Source organism: Dermacentor albipictus, chromosome 9 (assembly GCF_038994185.2).
Source record: "Dermacentor albipictus isolate Rhodes 1998 colony chromosome 9, USDA_Dalb.pri_finalv2, whole genome shotgun sequence".
Taxonomy (NCBI): Eukaryota; Metazoa; Arthropoda; class Arachnida; order Ixodida; family Ixodidae; genus Dermacentor; species Dermacentor albipictus.
Genome location: NC_091829.1, coordinates 77,055,893 through 77,073,658, shown reverse-complemented (window position 1 = coordinate 77,073,658; position 17,766 = coordinate 77,055,893). Strand labels below are relative to the sequence as shown.

The window sequence follows — 17,766 nt, the reverse complement described above, 5'->3', positions numbered from 1 at the left end:
AAGTAATTAGTTGAAGAAGTTAATTCATAGGTTTTCGTAATTTGTTCATTATGTGATTATGGTAACGTCCGCGTCTCTAAATGATCCAGCACAAGGACCGGAATAACGCTATGTGCAACAGCCAATTGTTAGAAATTCTATAAAACTTTAAAGTGATAACCGCGTATGCAACGCAAAGCTAAATGCCTCAAAAGGCTGATTTAAGCACTGGTACCTAAATCAAAGGCTACGGCTGAGTTTTCGATAAGTTGGGAAGAATTTTACAGTAAACAACTTACAGTAATCAAGATATAACTGAAAACATATTTGTTATCTTTTTTTTACATATGGTACTCCCTATCCCCAGACGTCCACAGTTTGTTCAAATTTTCCTTGGCGCGGAACCGTGTTAGGGCATTAAAGCAGTCCACAGGCGCTGGTCGATCCCAGAAGGGTTTACAGGAGATGACCAGCTCTTGTCAAGTCATCTTCGATAGGAGAGCCTAAGACAGCTGAACCCGGAGGGGGCATGTCTACGCTTTTACCGCGATTAGCATTCTTTACACACTTTAGGCGTTTGAGCCCACCTATCCGTCCGTCTGTCCGTCCGTCCGTCCGTCGGTCCGTCCATCCGTCCATCCATCCATCCATCCATCCATCCATCCATCCATCCATCCATCCATCCATCCGTCCGTCCGTCCGTCCGTCCGTCTGTCCGTCCGTCCGTCCGTCCGTCCGTCCGTCCGTCCGTCCGTCCATCCGTCCATCCTCTCAAGCCGACACAAAAGCCCATGTTGTCAACCAGCTTGGGCCACTAGGTACGTGTGTGCGTGGACCGTAGGCACGTGGTCATGATGCCGTTATGCTGTCGCCATTCAATCGTGATTATGGCGCCATTTTTATACCATCATCGTCATTGCGTCGTGATCAGACAGCAGCTATCTCGCATCCGTTATAATACTATCGTCATCATGCAGTTTTGTTTATGCCATCGTTGTCATTCCAGCTTCGTTATCAGGTTGTCGTCACGCCAACTCGTCATACACTCGTCGTCATTGCACTCTCACCATGCCATGGTCTTCACGCTGTTGTCGTTATACCATCATCATCAGCATTTGATAACCGTCGTCTCATGTCATCGTGCCTTTGCAGAGCGTCCATTGGGTTAAGAACTCTTCGCGCGCAAGCCAGTAAGTTGAGACGCATGGACCGTTTTCATTGGGCCTTACCATGAAAGCAGGCGAGAGCTTGCGCAAGCAATGAACACGCACATACCACGGGCTTTTATTGTCTATTACTATGGAATGTCGCTAACCAATTAATGTAACCATCACACTACTTTGTATTTCCACTAGCCATCAGTGCTGTTGAGAGATACCCGTTCCTAGTCCACGCTTTAGCATGTGACTACTTAAGCTTGCATTCAATGATGTTTGCTAGTTATAGCTGCTTGCTGTTGTTGAGGTGTTCCGGTAATTTTATGTTCACTGTAAGGGACAGCCAGCACATGTCGTTGCAAACCTTTTCAGAGCTCGTACTGGTATAAGAACACTGTTCTATCTGACGAGCTAACACTTCCCGAAAAATACTCTTATACAAAGAACCATGCAGCTGTTTGCCCTCACTCCGAAAAAAAAGCACCTTAGGGAAATCAGGGCCTTCTCCATTTCTGGCAATATGCCAAGCAAGCATTAACATGAGACAACAAAGTACATTGCCGTCGTTGTACTTACCCAACGGGCCAATCCTCGTTTTGTGTTTCGGGGCTTCAGTGCATGAAATCACGGAGAGCTGAGGAGGTTGGTTGGGGATTGGGGAGTGGTGAGGGCAGAGTGCTACCAGCTTTCGTTTTCTCGTTGCACCCCTGGGAGAGACGGGGAACGACGCGCGTCAGCGCATCAGTTAGCTGCTTGGCCGCTCCCCTGATGACCACTGTGAAGGGGGGGGGGGGGGAGGTGAGTCCTCAAAGTGTTCGGGAGGAGGCCTCTACATCCTTTTGCCTCAGCAGTCCCTGTCGGCGATTGCCGGAAGAGCGGAGGTGTTAGAACAACACGCAAGAGGAGAGCGTAAGGACGGCGCTACGCGAACCTCGCGCTTTGCTCTCTTTGTGACGGTGCGCAGTGACTTGCTTGTGCATTTTGTGTTGGCGTGAGCCGTTAGCTCTCTCCCGAATCGGCTTCCTGTCGATGGCTACTTCGGAATGGAACAGCTAATAATGGTTGCTCTCCATTTGCCTCGAGGAAGCGTGTACTTTGTATATCTTGCTTTCCATCGGTAGGCTTTGAAATGCCCTTCGTCGGCAACGTTCGAGAGTTATTCGTTTCTTTTTGTTCGCGGGCGTGAATGGACTCCAGTGCCTAGTCTGTTCTTTCTTCATCATATTTATAGGAAAGCTTTGTGTTGATGGCATAAAGCGACGCAGCGTCTGATGAGCCCCTCGTAGCTAGGGCGAAGTGGACGTGCATCACTGCCTCTTTCAAGATTTCATTTTGTTTACGCTGGCCACCCCCTATGCTTAGCTGTGCCGTAATGGATTAGAAATGTTTGTTTTTTTGGTAGCCGATCTTATGTAGTATAAGTACAACAAAACTATCTTTGTTCTGTATCACCGCATTACGTCTTATTATACAGGCGCCGCTATAAGTACTTGGCGAGGAGGTGCAAGGGAGGTTGCTATGCATTCTTCTGGAGCTGCACTGTATTTCAACAATATTTTTTTTATTTGCGTAAGAACAGCTCGTTCCTGTTGTACTGCATTCTCTGTTATTGGAGAAAGCCTAACAGCATTCGCGAGCATTTCCCTTTTGAAAAATAGGTGGAACCATTGTTTGAGCAACCCGCGAAAAATGCAAGAAAGTGCATCCTGCACACTATATAGATAGCATCCAATGGCCCAGGGCCGGGATAAAAAGTAAATAAAATCGTAGTTATTCATAATTACCGGCGCTAATATAAAAAATCAAAATTATGGAACAACAACATGGTGCCTAAATATTTTATGAACACTTGTATTTCATTTGGGAAGAGACTTGAAGACTGACAAAGAAGCTTGAGAACAAGTTAAGGACCGCGGAAAGAGCGATGGAACGAAGATCGCTAGGTATAACATTAAGAGACAGAAAGAGAGGGGTTTGGATCAGAGAGCAAGCTGGTGTAGACAACATTCTAATTGACATCAAGAGAAAAATAATGGAGCTGGGCAGGTTATGTAATGCGCCGCTTAGGTAACCGTTGGAACGTTGGGCTTACAGAATGGGTATCAAGAGAACGGAAACGCAGTCGAGGACGGCAGAAGCCTAGGTGGAGCGATGAAATTAGGAAATTCGAGGGCGTTAGTAGGAACTGGTTGGCGCCGGACAAGGGTAATAGGAAATTGCAGGGAGAGGCCTTCGTCCTGCAGTGGACATAAAATAGGATTATGAAGATGTATTTCATTATTATGGCCGGGAGCTCTCTGTGTTAAACTATAAAAGATTCAGAAATCTAAATTAGCTTCGTGCAACAATTTCACAGTTAGGTTCAGCTCATTCCTCAACTTCCATCTAATTCCCACATTGACTATAAGAAGCAGGCAATATACGTTCACTTTAGTGCAAAGCCTAAATGAGTGATAAGTGAACACTTTTGTTTTATCCAGAGCCAAGAAGCATTCGTTAGTGTTGAAAGGTGTGTCTAAGACACATTGTTATCGGGAGTGAATGAGTGCCTTTACGACGTTGTCTTAGCTTCGGAAACGTGCTTTGCCTTTGCGCCTGTACTGTAGATCTCATTCTGGATAATCCTATTATTCAGTGATATCCACGCATAGCACGCTTGATCTACATTGTTTACGCAGCAGTATTTTTATTGTACTTTACCGACGACAATCGACTTTGCCAGGTAAATCGAGGGCATTGAAATGAACTATATGAGCGGATATTGCTCGTGTTCTGCTAATTGGCTAGATAACATCATGAACTAAATATACTGCGCGGGTCCCACGCCTACCCACACATGTTGTATAAACAACAGATCATGCTTTTCGCTTGTTGTTTCCAGACCTAAGTAGATGGCAATAAACATAACTTAGGTTATAAAGGTACCTATAATTTTGTACACGCCACAAATGTAAGATAACGAGCTTGATAACACATTCCACAATCTACTTTCAAAGGGACTGCTCACATGAAGATAACGGCATAGTTTGTTCTACACCATTTTTTTCAAGTGTGTGTAACCTTAAGTGGATGCTGAAGTTCAAGGTAGAGCAATGCGCGCACCTGATATCTTGAAAAAGTGCGCATCTTTATTGCACTGTACACCGGTAACAAATAAACGAATAATTAATTTATAAGTTAATATTTAATAAGCAAAAAACAGCCAAAGCTTTGCATTCCGACTATCATTTACAGCGGTCAGTTCTTCAGTAGAAGCGCTGAGAAAGTGAGCTTGCTAACGGGCGCGGGAATTGTCGGCGATCAATCGCAGTTGGCTACAAACTTGTCTCTCATTTTCGTAAGGGTGTTGGGAAATAATGAAAAAAAAAAGTTCGCAACTCTAGAAAGTAATTGACTCACACAGCAGAATAGGTGCAAGCATGCCACGAAAGTAACCAGAAAGCGTTACGTCAACGAACGCGTCCGCAGAAGCCGAGGGAAGGGAGATGAAGTCAAAACTTGTAACTGAGAAAAAAGCATAGTGCGTAAGGATGGAGAGGAAGGTGGATAACTATACATAGAAGAACAAGTAATGAAATAAAAATGGAGAACAATAATTGCAAAACGAAGCTTTGAGTGCTTATACTGAAACCCACACAAGTTGGTACAATTCCGTGAGCTGAGTGCTCTATAAGAAAATTTTTCGATGCTATGTGTCTGTATGCAGCGTATGGAAACCTTAGTGGGTGTAGTACACATTCGCAAAGGCAGACCCCTCCACACCGCACCACCCTACACTTTGCACTGGTTCATATGGAGGCAATAGTTTGCTGTCCCCGCAGAGTTTCTAAATAAATACCCCAGAGGGTAATGTGGTGCTAGTTTCTGCAGGGGCTTTCCTCAGAGTTGCCTCGACCTACACGGGCGTGATGGGAAGTACAGGCTTCGGATTACCTTCAATCCTTATGCTAGCAGCTTTTACTTGCGACGCCGTAAACGAAGCTCTTCACGTAGAAGCTAAATATCTTCACGTAGAAGCTAATGTTATTTCCGCAGTACAGCCACGTACCCAGAATTTTTTTCGGGGGGGGGCAACCCAAGGTAACTTTTCTGTGTAAATGAGGGGGGGTACCTTTACTAGTACAAATGTGAATACCGCCAACTATTCACGATAAAAACGCGGAAATCCACAAAAGAGCAATGAAATAAGGTGTATTTTACAGCTACGCATATGCGATACACCCTCCTTTACTTGGCAAACAAAGAACCACGTCAAAAGGATTCGCGCAGAAAAGAAGCGCAGGAAGAACACTGCAAAGAACAAGTAAAGAAGCCCACAGAAAGTGTAAAATAAAGATTACTTAGGTAGAATAGAACTTACAAACAGCAGTGGGCAACAAAGTCACACGTACCGCGCGGAGTAGTGTTACTCCGCCAGCCAATCACAATAGCAAACAAAATCTTCGTCATGCGGCCTTTTCAACAAGGCATCGTACTTGATACCTCCGGAGCTTCTGCTGATCTTGAAGAGTCTTTTCATCGGCGGTAGCAATGAGGTGTGCAACAGGCATAGACAAAATGTATGGAGTCTGCGCATTTCGCATGAAACTTCACTGCCAACTGAAGTGAAACTTCACAACAAATAGTTGTAGCGAAGCAAGCATGTTATTTCAGTTCAATCAAGAATTACGCATTCGCCTATCCACTATAATAGGCGAGGGGAACTTGCGCGCTAATTGCTTTATTTTTGTAACCGTTGTATTTGGGTTACAGAAAAAAGTTTGAAGTACGAATTATTTGCAGCCTCGCGGAGGAACAGTGGCTGGCGGTTATAAGGCGTGGGCGGGGCTTCACTGCAGACTTAGGTTGTATCCGACTATTGTGGCGTTTTTACTATTAGCTCTAGAAGAATTATACAGAAATAAATATTTGCGGAACAAACACAATTCCTTTAGGCCCCTTGTTTACTGCTTTAACAAGTTAAGTGCCACAACCGACTCGTATTGTTATTTGGGAAGTTACTTAACGATGCGTGGCCGCCAGTCGCGTACAACCGCGTATGGCGCAGGAAACTGCGAATCTACACGTATCAGAGAAGTGGCTATACGTTAGGCGGCTCGAATGATAACTGTAGCAGCGTCATTCAGAACTCTGGTCTCATGATGACCAGAGAGATCACGATGGGAACCACGTGATGTAACCAACTACTAAAGTACAAGAGTCAGTCAAACTCATGCCATTGTTGCTAAATTTATGTGGTCGTATATAAAATCCTGGACACGAAAATGATATATTCGTTTTCACCTTTGGCTGACGAGACGCTGAGATCAATTATGGTGGTTGGGAAGAGGGGTTGATGATTTCCGGCCATTGGCATCACTATCAACGTCATGATATTACATACCGAATGCCAAAGGTATCTTTAATAGAGAGATCCTTTTGCACTGGTCCTGCCTCAATCGACTCTGTCCTAAGATTTTTGGTGTTATGGCGATATACTTCTTCCACTACCGACCTACTAACACAGACTGTGCACACAGTTCCTTAGCAACCAAGCAATAATCGAGTATCTGCCCTACTTAGCCAGAACCACATAATTAGACCATTTAGTGATGCGAAAACGTTGGATAAAGTCAAGAACAAGTCATTTACCAAGGCTTGTTTCAGCAATGATGATATTGTTTGAACACGAGAGTTGCTTAGTCGAATTCTAGGCGTTCTGTCTACCAAATGTTTCGCGTGGCGTGCTCGTATTGTCCCCAAAGAAGCTCAGCCAACACTGCACAAGAAGCAGTATTCTAAGAACATCCTATTTTTACTTGTGTGTAGAACACAGAGAGAGAAAGCTGTTACGATATCGATGACATCGCCAGGTCTAAGTTCATGATCGAAGCTCCCTCACATTGTTATTCGACACTACGGCTCCTGATGCAACATGATAAAACACTCATGCTCAACAGCCATACGATCAATGGCCGAGCGGGTGAAACTGCATCGATAGCGACGAGGTCCAATATTTGCGAGCAAACTCCCAGGAACAACACTTTCCGCTCAGCGACTGCGAAAATTGCTCCAGCAATTGTCCCTCGCATGAGCATTCGGTCAGAGAAAGAACAAGAGTAGAAAAGAAAAACAAAATGCAGAAATGCCGCCCGATGCGGAGCACAAGAACTGATTACGATTTGCTTGACAAGTAGCGCGATCGGCATAGCAAAGCGGTCGTTAATGCACAGCGTTCCACGGACATGTCACAGCCGGAGATGAATGCCTAATGCGTCACTGACGAACTTCTGTCGTGTTTTGTTGGATGTGTGGGCTCATTGGTTTTGTCTTTATTCTGGCCCTTTTTTAGGTCACGTGCCAGAAGATGGAAGAAAGCCGAAGCAAAGGCTCTCGTGTGCACACTATACTCTGAGTGCTTATCTGCTTGAACGATTGCAAGGTTTGCTGTCTGTGTTTGCACACATGTACTCCATGTGGGTGAAGTCAGGCGTAATCATTCAACCCTTACAAAAATTTTTATAGAAAGTCCATAGACAGTCCATAGACATTCGTCTATGAAGTCTATAGACTGTCTGTAGACATTTCTTTAGACTGGTCTATAGACAGTCTATAGATTTATGGCCATACACTTTTTATAGACTGGTCTATAAAAAGTCTAAGTTTATAGACTGTCTATAGACATTTCTTTAGACTAGTCTATAGACAGTCTATAGACTTATGGCCGCACACTTTTTATAGACTAGTCTATAAAACGTCTGAGTCTATAGACTGTCTATACACTGTCTATAGACAGTCTATAGACTTATGGCCATAACTTTTTATAGACTAGTCTATAAAAAGTCTGAGTCTATAGGCTGTCTATAGAGTGTCTATAGACTTATGGCCATACACTTTTTATTAACTAGTATATAAAAAGTCTGAGTCTATAGAATGTCTATAGACCGTCCATAGACTTATGGCCATACACTTTTTATGGACTAGTCTATAAAAAGTCTGAGTCTATAGAGTGTCTATTGATTAATTAAAATTCATGTTTGTACAGTTGTCTGCAGAATGTCTATGGACAAGTGTATAGGTGTACAGTTCTACTTTTGTAGACTGAAGTCCATGGAATGTCTACAGACAAATGTATATTAAAGCTATACTATAGACATTCTATAGACTTCAGTCTACAAAAACAGAGCTTTATAATCCAATACACTTTTTTTCTATGCCATTCTGCATACACTTGTCAACAAACATGCATTTTCATTAATCTATAGACACTTTATAGACACAGACATTTTATAGACAATTACAAAGAGTCTATAAGGCCATAACTCCAAAGCGACTATCTACAAGTTAGTTTACATTTTTCTTTACATGCGGTAGCAAAACGTTTTGAATGTATTTCATTTCATTTTATAGATATGAAATGCATGGAAATGCATGGAATGCAGGTATTATGCATGTGCCCCTGTTCCTTTTCATCTGCACTTATGCATTACCGTTAGTAGATTAATAAAGCTCCTGAACCAGCTGTACTTTCATATATGTTGCATAAACAGAAAGAATTTATATAGTGCTGAATCATGCAGTGAAAAAAATAAAACAAATGCACCGGCATTGCATTAACCACTTTTATTGCTCAATATAATAGATGAATTCCTTAAATTCATGTCTTATGCTATTATGGAAACAGATTAAATATTTACACTACTCCTTGGCAAGCATGGTCGCCAGGCTGGCCTTGACCTTTGTGTCATTAGTCCCAAAGGTGCTGCAGGTGTATGCTGCAACAAGTAAGTAGATGCAGCAATATGAGGCAAAAATAACAGATGTGTATTCTTCGTATGTTCATTACGCAGCTTAATATATTTACTCAAACCATCTAAGTCAATACTTAATGCGGTTTAACTATGACTAATGGCTGCTTGTCAATACAAATCCGTACCTTTATGCAATGTTCTATTGCATGGTCACATGCAATAGAACATTAAACAGTCACAACTTCAACAGTCATCACAATTAAACAGTCACAACTGCTGCTCGTGTCAGCAACAGTATGTTCCCTTTTATGACAAGTTCATATATGATGCATTAATGTACTTATCCCAAATGGTCTCTATATTTATTGCGGAAACGTTACCCAGTTGGGCTGTCTGTACAGTTTTTTTGGCTGGTAGTTAAGTATGCCCGTGCAGAGGGATATTTTCAGATGACGTGACTGGAATATTCACAGTATCATGCCTGAGATTGTAATTTATTTTGCTTAGTACACATTTAAATGTCTTTCTCATACTTTTAAATGAATGGGTCATTGGCCATAACTTCAACAGATGGCAGATGGGTTGATTGTATTGATATGGTTCCTTAATTTCTTGCAGGTAATGAGGCCTCTTGGGCATGCTAACAGGTTTCCAAGTTAGGTATACCACATGAGCACCCGAAATACCACACGAGCACTTTGTGTCATGGCACGACAGATATGCACCTCCTAGGAAATATAACTGATAGTATAGTTCGAATGAATTCTATCACAGTAAATTATTTAAGGTGCTTTGAAAGATGAAAATTTTTTCTAGGCTATCGATGTTCAGGACGTTTAGTTAACGCAAAAAAACATATTGAGTAAAAAATGCCTTGTCAGTCTGTTTCACTTTCTTTTTTTTCAATGAGTAGAACCAATTTCCCTCAATTTTTATGAAGTGAAACGTTTTAAAAATATATTTAACGCAGAGATTCTCTGGAAACTTTGACATGTAACAAGACAGCATACCTATGTGGCCATATTAAAATTTCCCGATCTCTTTCCAAGCCTTTCCTGGCTGTCTTCATGAAAATTTTCTGGCAATCTATGACGCCTGCAGCTTAAGTGGAATAAAAAAATATTATGGTTTAATGCTTGCCAAGTAGTTCCAGTCCATAATATTTAGATAAAACGAATAACACGTCAGTCACTTGATATGCAGTATTAGATTCAACTGACTTGAATCCCTTGTTTAATAAAGCTGACAAGGGCTTCGGCAAGTTCGTAATTGATGGCCACACGAGTACAGTACGGAAGACACAGAGACACACGTAAAGCAAATGCAACAATGTGAGGGAAAACTATAAAATGGGTTATTTTTACGGTTCAATAGTAGTTTTCAATACAATTTGCTCTCATCACTTATGCCTCTAGTTAACTTTGTTTACCTCTGACCTAAACACTACATGGCAATATTAATCAGTACCATTATGATGTTTCGATATACTACAGTATGATAAGCAGTTAGACACCGCCGGTGCCAGAAACGGTACGTTTCGTTTCAAGACAGGTTCATGTGACACAGTGTACTTATAAAAATGAAAGAAATGCGAGAATCCCAAACGATTCCTATAATACTTGTTGAAACAAAGATACCCGGCTGGACTGTGCACATTTTTCAGGTGTTAATGCGATATGCCCGTGCCGAACGAACATGCTCAGCATACTGACTTCAGTTTTGAACAATCACGTTAAGATTTGCAATTTATTTCCGCTTAGAACAGTCTGCGATGTCTCTTTTCTCATACTTCGAGATGAATCCATTTGCCACACTTTCAGTAGAATGCACATGAATGGGGGCGTATTGATCAGGTTACTTATCAACTAAAACATGTTACGATATCTTAGGTGCGTTGATAAGGGTAGAACAAATGCAATGTCCACTGAACTATTTGAATAATCTGTGCGTTATCTACTAGGAAAAGACCACCAAGTTGATAATCTGGCTCTTTTTTCTTTTGTACAGCGCATATTGTATGCAGTCTGTCCAAGACGACGGCACCCCATGCAACAGTAATGAAAACCGGAACACTTACTACGCACGACAATGGCTTCATACCATGCACGACTGGCACAATGCGAATCTGCGCCAGCAGCTGCCTTGTGATTAAGAGCACGTAAACTGCATAACGCCGAAGCATCGGAAGGCGCTTAACGCTTTTGATATAGCTCGCAAGATAACTTCTGCTGCTAAACTGTTTAAAAAAGAGACAAAAAACAAATCTTCCAACTACCGTCAAACGCAATGCCTTCAGTTTGAAACGTGTAAAGGTGCTTCCCGGAGCGACTAATTTATTATTCTCCAATTTTTTCGCCTAAGTTGCGAAGCTGCGAGTGACTGAGCTTATCGCAGGTTTCATGCTCCAAAAGCGTTTGTGGTTGCATATAAATAGATTGGGTGAATCTGGAGATTTCTGCTAGGTATTTCTTCATGTCTCGTGTTTTGCTTGCTGTAACTTCCCAAAATTATTTACATTGGTTGCCAGGAACCTTAAAAATATTGCTACTTTTAAACTATGCGAAAGCGGCAGCGCACACAATGCTTCTGCATGCTTCGCAAACACGGCCTTTCATCCGAGTACGTGAGCAGTTATTCAACTATGCCTGTCTGTTTGAAAATTCTTGATGCTAACACAATTTCGAGATATATACGTAAAGCGTGTCACGAGAATTTCACTACACATGCGGCGCAGCATTCATCGCGGCCGGATCAAGCACCACGAAATGAGATCTACCACACTGGCTGCCCAGCACACACAATCCGCTTAGCGGTAGCTCAGTATCAAGTTAAAACATGGCCTACTTGCTTGTTTACGCACCTACACTATAATGCTAAAATCAACGAGCCCGAGCGATCACTCGCCGTAAAACATTCCGTATAGTAGAAGCGGGAACAAGAGCGCGTTATCAAACATGTCAACACAAACCGACACTATACCCGAGTCGCCTGCGCTACATGCAGCCGGTTCGCGCTACGAAATACGCTCACATAATCATGAGCTATTGACGCAAAACATCTTTGCTAAAGCTTACCGTTCAGTGTAGTTGACGTGTGATGCCACAAAGAAGACACGCATACATAGACACCAACGTTTAGGGAGACACCGCACGCCGGTACAGCTGTTTACGTGCCTGGCGCACTCGTTGAGATGGCGCACCACTGCGCATGCGCAAGAGTTCCGAGCATGCGCAGGACCTCCGCGCAGGAGGGCGTGCGTGCTCGGAGTGTGAGCGTCTTTTCCTCCTTCATTTTTTTCTTTGTCTCTTTCTCTCTCTCTGCGCGCCATGCGCGCCGGAACGGGTGGCTTTTCTTTTCCAATATTCATTTTTTTCGTGGACGAAGGATATGCGCTGGCAAGTTGTATGACAAGCGCTGTGGGCTATCGTGTGAGACTGGAACGCTAACATGAATGCGCTGTTTGTAAAAGCCGTTACAGGGCCCTTTAGACGTTTCAGACGTATTATTGCCAGCGTCGTTGAGTAATACAGCGTATTTGTAGCATATCTTCCAGCGTACCGCCAAATGTGATGCCCGCACGTATGTTAGTGCTAATTTTCTGTTCCGATGATAGGTCAAAGCAATCAGTACAGCACTGAGGTACTCATATGCGTGGCTGCGCAGGCATACCGCCAGCGAAATACTGGGTGGGCTCAGAGAATTTGGCACCTATTTTAAGTGAATGAGAAACTTTGATGAGTTTATAGTGCAGGATATCAGGCAACAAAAAACCGTCCGATGTTAGTGACGCAGCCGGGATATGAAGACAATGTGAAAAGTATCCGAGAATCGGACGACACACAACGCGAACACCACATGCGCGACATCGGTTCATCGCACATTCACAAAGTCCGCGTTGTCAGCTACAAACACTACCTATGTCTTTGCTGTTAGCTTGATGCCTGTTTGGAATCCACTTGTATCTGAAGCTGGCGTTCATAACATCCATTATAACAATTGGATCGGCGTTTTGCTTTCGTTATTCTACTGCCGCAAATGTGATGCGACAACTGTGAAGACTGTCTTGAGATTGCCGAGAGCGACTACGTAGATCATATGTGGTCAACAAATACGGAGGTATACGCTATGTGTATACTAAAGTCTACAAATAGGCTCTACAGCAATCTCAGCAGTATACAACTTCAGTGGCTTATATGAAATGCAGCTACGTATTATCCACCGGTACCTGCGCTTGGTTACAGCGTACAAGGGTTGGGCCCAGATTAAATTGTTTGTCTATTGTTAATCTATGGACATGCAAGACCACGACAACTCAGAGGTGGTGAATTCACCACCTGGTCTGCCGGCTTTCGCGACTTATTCTCCACCTTTGCCACATCATCACCATCTGACCTTCACCACCTGGTCTTCGCGAAGTGTACGTCCGGGAAGCAGCCAGGTTTAGGGCCTTCGGGTGCCTGGAAGACCTTGGTGACTCGGACGGTGCCTGCTCCGCCACGAACCTCGTTCGGTGCAGCTGCACCGAACGCAGACTAGCAGTCTGCACGGTTTGCCCGCCGCGCCGGGGTTGCGGTGCCGTCGTGCATGAACCAGTGCCATATCATTGCGTTCGCAGAGGGCGGGGGGTATGGGAACTCGGAATTACATATTATCGACTTTCTTCTATAGACATTCAATACGCCGGGAGTAGAGAAAAAAATAGAAACCTTGTCGACTATTGTCCATAATATAGTGAGTCAATAGACAAAGTATGGACAAAAATAAATAGAAACTGTATCGGCTTTCGTCTACAGGTAGTCCATATAGAGGGGAAGTAGACAAAGAAGAAACAAACACCTTATCGACTTTTTTCTATAGACCGTCTATAGACGGCGAGTAGACAAAACAAAATAGAAACCTTATCGACTTTCGTCTATAGACAGTCTATAGACTTTGTATCAACAAAAGTCCAAATCTATAGAAAAGAAAGGTCGTCTATGAAAAGTCTATAGACTTTAGAGAAAGTCTAAAGTCATTTTTGTAAGGGAACAGAAGCGTTAACAACGAGAAATGCTTGTCAGGCGTAATCATTCAACAGAAGCGTTAACAACGAGAAATGTTTGTATGGTGCATGGAGTGCAGCTAAAAGAGGATGTTCTGGCCTCGGAAATTGCAACGGCTACATATGAACCTTACAGTGCAGATGGGCTCCTCTCTAGCGCTTGGACGGACGGACGGACGGACGGACGGATGGATGGATGGACGGAGGGATGGATGGGTGGAGGGATGGATGGATGTATGGACGGACGGACGGACGGAGGGATGGATGGATGGACGGAGGGATGGATGGATGTATGGACGGACGGACGGACGGACGGACGGACGGACGGACGGACGGACGGACGGACGGACGGACGGATGGATGGATGGATGGATGGATGGATGGATGGATGGATGGATGGATGGATGGATGGATGGATGGATGGATGGATGGATGGATGGATGGATGGATGGATGGATGGATGGATGGATGTTGTGAGCGTCGCCTTTGAATCGACGCGGTGGATTGCGCCACCAAAGTCTTGCTATATTACTGCCTAATGTCCTACCCAGTGTAAAAAAGAACAAAAAAAAACGCCATGAATTCCCCATAACCACATTTTCTGACCCCTGTTGTGAACTTATTGTACGTTTTTGTTTTTGGTGGTTTCTCTAGTTCTCTTCCACGAATCTCCCAATCGCCTCTTACTAGTCTCTATTGCGGACATGTTTACTTCCCCCTTGCTATCGCTGAACCCAAGGGTTTCAAGGGGGCCAGTGGTGCCTTAATCGACCACTGGGCAGATATCTTCACATTCTAATAAAACATGCTTCATCGTTTCCCTAGTTTTAGCGCAGCAAGCACATGTGTCTTCTTCCTTCTTATATCACGCGTTATAGGTGCGTGTTCCAAGGCATCCTGATCTTGCTTCCATATGCAATGAGCTTCCCTTTGAGTTATCATAAATTGTTTCTTTCCCGATTTCGTTTTTTAAATAGTTACTCATGGCAGGTTTCTTTTCCATTGCCGCCACCCATTCGATTACGTCGGCCTTTCTGACTTTCCGCTTGACGTTCTTTGTTGCTGTGTTGCTCACCCTACAGGCCGCATGCTTTCTGGTAAGCTTCCCACTTCTTTTGCTCCACTGTGAATCAACGCTTTTCCTGTAGAAAGAACTCAACACTCTCCCAGCCCATTTACTTTCCTCCATATTCCTCAGTCCTTCTTGATAATCCATTTTACTGTGAGCTTCCCTCACTTCAAAACGTGTCCAGACCATATCACCCTGCACGTCTTCGTTTGTAGTCTTCCCGTGAGCGCCCAGTGCGAGGCGTCCCACTGACACTGGTTGCCATCGAGTCCTGATTGTACCCCTGCTTTCAAGCAAACAACAGCATTTCCAAAATTAAGCCCTGGAACCAATAAACCTTTTCACATACCCCAAGGCACCCCGTACCTATTGTATCCCCATAGCGCTCTCTGCATCTCACCCCCCCCCCCCATTATGGTTGCATTTCTCTTCCTTTTTACGGTTATGGTTTTGTCATGGTGTTTCCACATATCTATAGCTTTCGATTATCCCTATACCAAAGTATTTATATTCTTTTACCCGAGGTATTTCATGGCCCTGTATTGCCGCTCTGTGTTCACTCTTTTCATTGAATGCCATAACACCTGATTTTCTAACGCTAATTTCTAAGCGTAATTTCTCACCTTCCTGTCCGCAGATACTAGCCAGACGTTACAAATCATTTTGCATGTTAACCAACAACCCAATGTCATCCGAATAAAATAAACCAGGAAACTGCTGATCTACAGCTTTACCCACCTGTTTTAATAAGAGATTAAAGACGATATTACTTCCTTCTAGCGCCCTTTCCATCGTAACCACGTACATCATAAACAGCAGTGGGGATAAAGGGCAATCCTGCTCAAGTCCCTTGTTGATATCGATTTTCTCCTCGCTCTTCATGCCTACCCATTCAATGCAAACGGTATTTTCTAGGTAAATCTCCCTCAAAAGATGTCGACAATCATCGCCTAAGCCTTCCCCTTCCAGAATATACCACAAAATGTTGCGGTCCACGTTGTCACACGCTCATGTAATGTCTAAAAAGGCCATTTATAACGGTATATTTTCTACTCTTGATATTTCTATACACTGGGCTAGAACCAATTAGTTGTCATCGAAACGCCTACCTATATTGAAGCCATTCTAGGTTCTCCCGAAATCACCATTATTTTCTGCCCATGCTTGCAGCTTTAATTTCATTGCCTGCATTGCTAAGCTGTATCTGGTCAACGGACTATACAAGCGAATTATATCTTTCTCACCCTTACCTTCATAAATTAAATTCAATATACTTTGTCGCCAACTATCTGGTATTCTTCTATCTTTAAATATTTTTGCACTACTTTCTCCGGGGCTTTTTTACTTTGTAGTCTTCCTTCATTCATTAGCCTAACGGGAACCTCGGGTAGCCTTGTGCGTGTGCGCTTTGGTATTACCTCTTCGGCTTTCTTCCAGAGGAAATTGGTCAGCACCAGCTCTTTTTCCATCTGGTTCTCTTTCACGCTCTTTTTCTTTTTCAAATACAACCTCGTCATTGCCTTGGAAAGATTCGGCTGTTATTTTTCGGATGTAATTTATTGCCACTTCCCTTTGCAGTTTATTTCCATCTTCGTCTGGGATATGTTGGTGTATTGTTGTTGACTTCTTGCCTAATAATTTTATGTGGCTCCAAAATAACCTAGGTGCGGCCTTCTTTTGCTCACGTATTTCTAACAACCAACTAACAACCAATGTTCACTTTCACCTTTTATCTTTGCCTGCACCAGTGTTCGAACCATAGATTTTTCTCCCGGTATACTTGCCATTTACTGACTACGTCATATTGCGGCAACTGTGCCTTCATCGCCTGCCTGTGCTCTCGGGATGCTTCTGTCATTCGTCGATCGCTTCTCGTATTTCCCTGTTACACCAGCTTTTCGGTTTCTTTTTTTCCTTTCCAGCGAACATGTTGTTTCGCTTTCCGAATTTCTGTCACTATTGCACTTAGAAGCTCACTATATTCCTGCTGTTTACTTGGCCATTTGCCAAGTACTTCCTCAACTCTTGTGACCATATTTGTTATACATTCAGCGTGCAAATTTGGACTCACCATTTTACACTCCTTGCTCCATTTAGCAACTACATTTCCCATTTTCAAAATGATGCGTTTGTGGTCACTCCATATGCTGCTATACCCTTCCTCGTCAATGATCATTTCTCACAACATATCATGAATTCCTTCTGTCATCAGGGTGTAATTAATGGTCGACTGCCGGTTTCCCACTTCCCATGTGATCTGTTCTTCACACTTAGACCCAGTATACACGATCACGAGGTTATGTTGCTCACAAAGGTCCAGCATTGACTTCCTGTTGTTGGCGGTATAGCCATCTAGATCCTGTATGTGGGCATTCATGTCACCTAATAGGATAATTTCGGCATCATTCCCGAAACCCCTATTATAAGCACTTACGCATTCTACTAACTCTTGATTCTTTTCTGTGCAATAATATCTGGTCCACAAATACCTTACGCCCAGCCAAGCTTCTTTTCCCACTCATTGTTCCTGATAACAAAAGATGCTGTTGACAACTAGAATTTATTCTTTTCAATTTGGCTCCCTGATGGATGAGGATTCCGACTCCCCCTTCTTTTTGTCCATCTTAGTTCTGTTGCACCCCTCCCAAACAAAATTTTCAATCACAAAAAAAACACGATGAGAGTGGCGAACGCGTGAGCCTGCTCCGGGCACCATGACAATGGCGTGTTATTCTTTAGAAGATCGGTCAAAGGCCTAGCAACGTCGGCGAAGTTTTTGACGAAACGGCA

The 17,766-nt window shown here is 43.3% G+C and overlaps 1 protein-coding gene across 20 annotated transcripts in view; it reads right to left on the bottom strand.

Moving 5' to 3' along the window:
* LOC135921341 (uncharacterized) overlaps positions 1-17,766 on the bottom strand; it is a 1,279,318-nt gene that overhangs the window by 587,314 nt on the left and 674,238 nt on the right. For 2 of the 20 annotated variants that reach the window (XR_011508246.1, XR_011508248.1), the window contains exon 1: positions 11,941-12,040. The exons of the other annotated variants lie outside the window; for them this stretch is intronic. The gene's annotated coding sequence lies outside the window, so the exon portion shown is untranslated. Of the gene's footprint in view, positions 1-11,940; positions 12,041-17,766 lie in introns of those variants that run through there. 20 annotated transcript variants of the gene reach the window in all.